A 7,919-nucleotide genomic window follows, 5' to 3' on the forward strand; every position below is an offset into this window, starting at 1 on the left:
TGCCACTGCAGTCTTGCAGGGCCTGATAGCTGGTCCTAATGCTATCTAAATTCCTTCTCCCATTCTTAGCTTTGGGAATCTACCCAAATGTGATGACTGCGACAGTGAAACATGAAGAACATAGTACCGTTGTGTACACTTACCATAAATGTAGATGTTTGAGTGTATTCACTGTTGTAGTCCTGGTTACCCTCCCTCCAGCCCCCTTACTTCTTTTGGCTATACCTCTACCCTCCTTTACTATGCTCAAAAGCTTTTTGATGTATTTGCTTTTTTGTTGTAGGTATAACCTTGTAATCTTTGTGCAGTGGTAATATCGTAGCCAATGAAGGTTTACTGAGACGTGATTATTGCTATTTGAAAACTTTACCCAAAGTATATTTATGGATTTAATTGCTTCCCATTAGGGGGGCACCAGACATCTGGGGAAAAAACTGATTTAATGGTGTTGGCTGCATGTTTTATACCCCTGATGTCACAGAAGAAGGGACAGCAACTGATGCAGGACTCAAGACTTTGTTAATCAGGCCGACTGAGGGCTACTGCAAGCAGATAACCCAAATGTGATGACTGCAACAGTGAATACACTCTAACATCTACATTTATGGTAAGTGTACACAACTGTACTTTCTATCACTATCCTTGTCCATAATAAATGGATCAAAATCTGGCTGCAAATATTAGTTTTGAAGGAACACTTCCCTTGACTTTTTTTGGTAGAACAGATTCAGACACAAAGGAAACTAAGGGTCTCTTGTTTTGCTGGGAGAAAGACCTTAGTCTCCACCAAAGCCCTCCACATAAATGTCTATTTAATTTCTAAAACTGAGGATGTGAGTAGAATAATGGACAAACCGGCACCTAAGGAGGTATAGGCTTACCATCCTAAATCAGCTGAATATGCTTATAGAAGGGTACCTGAAAGGTTAACATCATATACTCCAATTCTGTTGTACCTGGAATCATAAGAATGATGCTGACTAGACAGTGTTGGTAGGAACACCACCAGTAGGACTGATTTTTAAATGCAAAATGAAAAAGTGGCATTCAAGAGACTGATATCCAAACTTCTGCAAGGAAAACCAATACTGGTAGAACTGTCACCAGTGGAAAAGAAGCTTATTGGAATGTATGCATTTATATAGGGTACTGAATTTAGGGGAGCAGTCATCTGACATGATATAGATCTAGATTTAAGTCAATTAATGGCCAGTGTTAGTCAGTCATAGTATATGATCAGCAGAGAAGGATATCTGATAGGTACAGAAGAGAATACTGAAATGTGAGAAGCTGCCATTTCTGCATATTAAGAGCTGAATACTTGACTGTAACTAGTGAAGGTTCAACAATAGCAAGACTAGGTAGTTTAGCAGTAATATCAGACTTCTGCTTAGTACAGTCAACAACTTTGATCCTAGGTATCTTCTGATGGGTGACAAAGTACCAAAATTAAATATGCCACTTCAACATTAAGGGTTGAAACCTCGCATTTGATGACAATTGCATTGCATCATTAAAACATTGATAAATCTAAGGTGACTTTGTAGTTAAGCCGACAGCCCAAACAAAGCAGTGTTCCTGTGGGCAAGCTGCATCTGTTTTGCAAGAGGTACAGTTAGTGGTAAGAGTCACCATATTAATGACAGAGGTAGGCCTAGGCCCAATAATTTGTGGGAAGGAAAAAAATGAAGAAAAAGTTCTAAACCAAAATAAGGTAGAAGTAGGAATAGTGGTGATAAATAAATGTACTGAGGCAGAAGGGACCACTGTACTATGGTATGTGGGAAATTGGTAGTCTGGGAAGCTTCACACACCAACCAGTGTTGTCCCCCAGAGCATTAGTCCTAGAGGTAAACTGCAGGTAGAACACTTCAGTATCAGTTTCTGGGATATGGGAACATCTGTTACCTTATTAGAGTTACAGACATGGTTGTACATGGATGCTTTGTAAACGGTGACAAATGCTCATGTAAAAATTGGAAAAAGTAGGTTGATGCTGATGACATTGCTTCAAGCAGGAATAAACACACTATGCAACGTCAAAGTTCGACAGCAAAAAGGGGTATGACAGGACTGGCTTTTGGCAGCCACTTTTGTTTGTAATTATTTAAACTCATATTTTTTTTTAAATGACCATGACATTTACTCCTCCAGGTCTGCCAAAAAAAAAATGTGGAGTACTGACATAAATTGATTACTTGATGGTATTTGCATTCAGTTTTTCAGGTCTGAGAAAGGCAGTCCTAGTTCCATTTTTTTTCTAGAGAGAGAGATGTCAGAATAAATGTATACAGTAGATAATGGTGATGGGAAAATGTATGGGAAGTTTACAATTTTATATGCCTACAGATATTTTATCCTGGTAAAATGATATTGCAAATTGGACTGCATTTTGGATTTGTAGATTGATGGAAACCTGTATAAAATATATAGAAGAAAAAGTTTAAAAAGTAATGAATGCTGTATGTCTATTTAACAAGAGATAAGCTTATGTTTCAAGCCTTGGTTACTGACAGTTACAGAATGCGGGCAGCTGTCAATATTACAATATTATTTAGCTGAGAGGTAGGAAGCCTACATATTCACTAACAGGTTCATAGGTGTATAGTAGGCTAATGACTACAGAGGCCTTTTTTTACCCTAACCATGCATTTCAAATATTTTTCATAAATTATATGGAATAAGATTATTCTGTGGAGTATATGTAGGTTCAGGTTTGTGTGGTCAAGCATTTACAGGCTGCCTTAGGGACATCAGTTCCAGACAAGGGGTGAATTTCCGATTCCCGATCCACTAGATCAAGATGCCTTTGAATTGGGTTAGGGGGTTAAAGAAGAATACTGCTTCAAACGACTGGGAAGCCTGTTCTGGAGACAGGAGTAGTCTTTAAGACACATGCCTGTTCCTCCAATATGTCCTAATTATGTTGCAAGCAAGTTTTTCTCTTGATCAAGTAATTCTGATGCTATTTGCTTTGTGGATATGCAAAAGGTCCATCAGAGCAGGACCCACAGATGCCTTGTATGCCACAGATCACCCCTCAACAGTCAGTAAGAAACTGAGTACAGGGATAGAGCTTTTTGGTGATTTGCAGAGGACATGTTTATGCCCTGTGTCCTTTTTGTGAGGAACCTCTGTGGATGTTCCATTTGTTGCATGTGCCTTTTGAGGTACATATTGAAGGGGGCATTGTACTCAGTGATTGGTCTGAGGGCGAAGTACAGTAGAACAATGACATCCTTGGACCTAGATGTTATGCTCTTGCTTATAAGTTGTGTAACATGGAGTGATTACCTTACTACCATAGACACATGAGGGTCAAAGGCCAGGTTACTGTCTATGTATCTCCCCAAATTATTAACTACTGGGTCTACTCTTACGGATATGTTGTCAGTGAGGTATTTTCCAAGGATAGCTGACTTCACAAAGGATACTACTGTGCAATTTTGGTATTGAGCTTTAGACCATGGCTGTGCACCAGTTATTGGTCTGAGTCTGCCCTTCTTGGAGGAAAATAGTGTCTTGGGGGATTCATCTGCAAATTTGATCTACTAAAGACTCTTCACATTGGCCTTTACTTAGAAGTAGATTACAAAAAGGAGCATACAAAGCACATAGCCCTGAGGGACTGCACTAAAGACCAGCTAAATATTTGTGGAGGTGGACTCTCCTCTTCTAACTTCTTGGAATCCTATCTGTGAGCCACCCAGCTGTCCAGGGTGGTGCCATAGGGGATTATACCTAATTTTGTGAGTTTGTCTACAATGTCTGATATTGTACTAGTATGCATTGATGATGTGATGGTACTTGCTGTCTCTTTTTCAGGTATGAGAAAGTGGCATTTTCAAGTTTTTTTTCTATACAGAGATGGAGGCTGACAGAGTTTGCAAATGATTTCAAAGAAGGTGCAGTCATGGAATCTGCCAATACCCCTTTTTGCTGTCTAAAGAATTTGTATGTGTTTTGAGACTGGGTTAATTTTTTTAGGGTACATGTCCAATTTACTATGGTTTTCTGAAAGATAAGACTTTAGAAAGGATTTAATTTAAAAAAGGGAACACTGATGGATGACGTTCATAGGAGACGACCTTCAAACAAAATCTGGTAGTGTTACATATTCATACAATAAAATGTAATATTTTATTTACTGCAGTATCTCATTCTGGTCTTCAGGGACATATATCTCATGCTTTTAGCTGTCATGTGACAATGTGTGTTTAGTTTTCCAAAAACTGTAACCTATGTCTTAGCATTTTATAAAAATATTTCAGTAGTAAATATTACCACAGTAGACAAGGCAATTTATGTAAGGAGAAAACAACCCTACATTCTTTAATTTTTATCTTACAGGTTGGCTTCTGATGATTTTTTCCAGTATTTTAGTTTTTTATGCAGAGACTACTTTGTTGGCATAAGAAAAGCCTCACATTTTAAAAAAACTCCAAAAAGTACTGAATCTGTGGTCATTTAACAACTATTCATATACAAGGACATTTCCTCATTTAAAGAAGAATGTGTACTGAAAGGCATAATAATGTGGGGTCCGAATAGAGAGAGATGATAAATCAGCAAGCAAAGGAGAGCAGTATTGCTAGAATTGAAATCATCCTCCAGTCTTTGTATCTTCAGGAGGTGGACCCTGGTTTTTGCAAAATCTCATAAGACAACACTGACATATAGACTATTTTATGTAGTTATATCATGGACAGAAGAAGGTTAAAAATAAGAGAGCTGGGTGTGCAAGATCCAGGATAAACAGTGCCCAATCCTAAAAAAAAAAAAAGTGTATAGATCTTCAAGACAGAAACATTCCTACAATGGGGCTAGGCCAGGTGGCCCCTCTGCAGAAAGAGGTAGCAGTCCACAAAAATCAAAAACTGATAGGGCAAAAAAAGAGCCATAAAAGATGATAGAGTGAACTAGTTTGGAAAAGAAATTGTGCATTTTACTGTTATGCAAGAATCCCAGAATTTTCAGACAGAAGATATACAAAAAGACAGAGAAATTAGAGGAAAGAAAAATAATTCTACAGTGAAAATTGTTAGAACCTTCAAATAAAAATGTGTGTACTTTAATACAATAGATCTATGAAAAAACATTGTATAGACCAATAAACCTTGGGCTGTTTGAATAAAGAAGCATGAAAATATAAAAAAAAATCTAGAGACTTTGAAATGTATAAAAAAAGAATTATGGAAATTGGAAAGAAAGAGGGATCTGGTATGTTGCAATATTTATGCAAAGGAGAATGCTAAATTAACACAAAAAAGGCAACTGCAAAGATATTCAGAGAGAAATACAGGCAAAGGCATCCAGATATGGAAAAATTCACAATAAAAAATAAGATCACAAAGAGGAAACTTAGAACAGAAGATTAGTAAGGTAGAAGTTAAAAATATATATAAAATGAAGTTATGGAATACTTGTGAAGTGAAGGATTTAGTGCAGAAAGTCTAACACAGGTTACATCACAGCATGATGAAACAATGAGTCCCCAAAGTAAGGAGAACCAGGAGACCTCTGAATAAGAAATATGGACGTGAAAGAAAAAAAGATTTAATATGGTACAATATATATGCAAAGAAGAAAGAAAAACTAATCAATACAAAAAGAGCAGCACCAAAGATATCTGAAGACAAATAAAGGCATCTGGACATAGAATATTTTACAATACAAAAAATAAGAAAATAAAGAGGAAATGTAGAAAAGATTAGTAATGGAGAAGTTAAAAAAAACATAGAAACAGGTTATGGATTACCTGCTAAGTAAAGGATTTGGGGCCAGATTCAATAAAGCCTACGCCAAGTGTACACTATGTATTCAGTAAAATTCTTATTGTTTTGTGCTTTCTAGTCACTCAAAGATTACACTAAGTATACATGTAACCTTTATGAATCCCTGTCAATACTTAAAGCTGCAAGAATATCAGTAGGAAAACTAAATTAGGAGGAAGATGGTGTGTGTTATGTCAGTTCACTCAGAACAGTGTACACATAGTGTAGGCTTTACTGAATCTAGCCGTAATGTAGAAGATCTAACTCAGATAACATCACAGCGGGACAGAGCAATGGGTCCCCAAATTAAGGAAAACAAACAGTGGAGTGGGAAACATCTGATCAGTTGCCATATGAAGATACTTTGGAATATTTCACAAGAAATCAGTGCAAACATTTAGATGGAGTTGCATAGCAAGAGAAGGAACAGGAAACTGTAGCAACTCTGGCGTAGTCAATGTCGGGGACTCTGATATAGGGAAATATTGCCAGCCCAGCTATCTGGGATTTTGTAAATAAGTGTCATTTGTGAATAGTGATATGTTTTTTTTTTTTTTTTACAGAACTGTATGTTAATTACCGAGTTAAAATGTAACCACAGCATGTCCTGCTGACTTAGAAAATAAGATGAAATCAGATTGCTTTATGATTGTGCTGTAAAAGTTCTCTCTCAATTTCAGTGTGGCAGACACAATGTCTAGAGCTAGAAGCTTTTGTATTGTCTTGGAAAAGAAGTAATTACTAGGTTTAAAATGTAAAAGTGTTTTATTGTTTTAAGATTTTCAGGATCTGAGCAAACATCTGAGAGATATGTATTAACACAGAGATGTTACATTTTGTTAGTTTCTGTTTTAGCCTGGGAACTGAATTCAGGTTACAAAAAGTGATTTCATCCAAGCTAACCCAGCAGTAATATTTGATATTGATTTAAGAACTCTGACAGACTGTGCATTTTGTATTTTGTCTTGGACCTAGCAAGGACATCTACTCACCATCTGCACTTGCCTTGCTCTGTAAGTAAGCTTTTTAGTGCATAGTAACTCTTTTAGATATAGTTAGGAATATAGTAAAGATTAGATGTTCTTAGTGTTTCACTGTTGCAGTCATTACATTTGGGTAATCTGCTGGCAGGTTGCCCTCAGTCGGCCTGATTAACAAAGTCTTGGGTCCTGCGTCGGTTGCTGTCCCTTGTTCCATGACGTCAGGTCATCAGGGGTATAAAACATGCAGCTGACGCCATTACATCAGTCTTTCTTGCCGCGCGGTGCCAGAAGCAGTTCGCAAGTGCTGGTCGGCCAACTCCTGAAATTTTCGTTTCAGAACCGAAGTCTTTAACTAAAAGCTAAGTACCCTGTTGGGGAAACTTTTTCTTGCTCCTTACCGATGTCAGTAAAAGTTAATAAAAACAAAGCACTGCAAAGGTTGCCAGTGCTTTGTTTGGTGAAAAAGTTAATAATTGCATTACTTGTGGGAAGCAAATACCTCATAAGGATTTTCATTTGTACTGTATTCCTTGCTTAGACCCTGACCACAATGTGCCTTGCTGTTGGTTTTGTGCTAAATTTAATCAACGCACTATTAAATGTCGGTATATTTTTGCTTCTAAATATTTGGGCTCAAGATTTAACTATCCAGAAATGTCGTATGTTAGCAATCCAGCTACGGGAATACCTAAAAAATGCAAAGAAAAAGGCAGAGACAGACCGTCGAGGTCCAAAACCAATGATGACGCTTCTCCTAAGCCAATCGCCGGTACTCAGTGAGGCGCTTTCACAGCCCCTGATACCCACTACTTCTGATTTGCAGGCCTTTACTGAGACCGATTCAGAGTCTGGTATGCCGTGAGAGGCTTCAATTATGGAACCTGTGGATGTCTCTACCTTAGATGGGTCCGGAGCCGCTGAGCAGGCACCGGCTTCTGTGGGTGTTTTCAGGCCTACAGATTTGTATATTATACCGATGCCATCTTCAAAACTAAGGCCAAAATCTAAATCTATGTCTAAAAAACTGATGCCTGGGCAATGTGTGCAGGCCCCTATGCCTAAAAAAAAAATGATTAAAATGGCTGAAGATTTAATTACTCTGATCAAGGGTAGCCAACCCCCTCCTAAGAGGCCTAGGCAAGACATTGATTATGAATCTTCT

General features: G+C 37.7%; 1 pseudogene; it reads left to right on the forward strand.

The window, feature by feature from the left end:
• Positions 1 to 296: 296 nt before the first annotated feature.
• LOC122812452 lies at positions 297 to 411 on the forward strand (annotated as a pseudogene).
• Positions 412 to 7,919: the final 7,508 nt, after the last annotated feature.

This window comes from Protopterus annectens, chromosome 9.part0 (genome assembly GCF_019279795.1).
Source record: "Protopterus annectens isolate FY-2018-M chromosome 9.part0, PAN1.0, whole genome shotgun sequence".
In the NCBI taxonomy this organism is placed as follows: Eukaryota; Metazoa; Chordata; order Ceratodontiformes; family Protopteridae; genus Protopterus; species Protopterus annectens.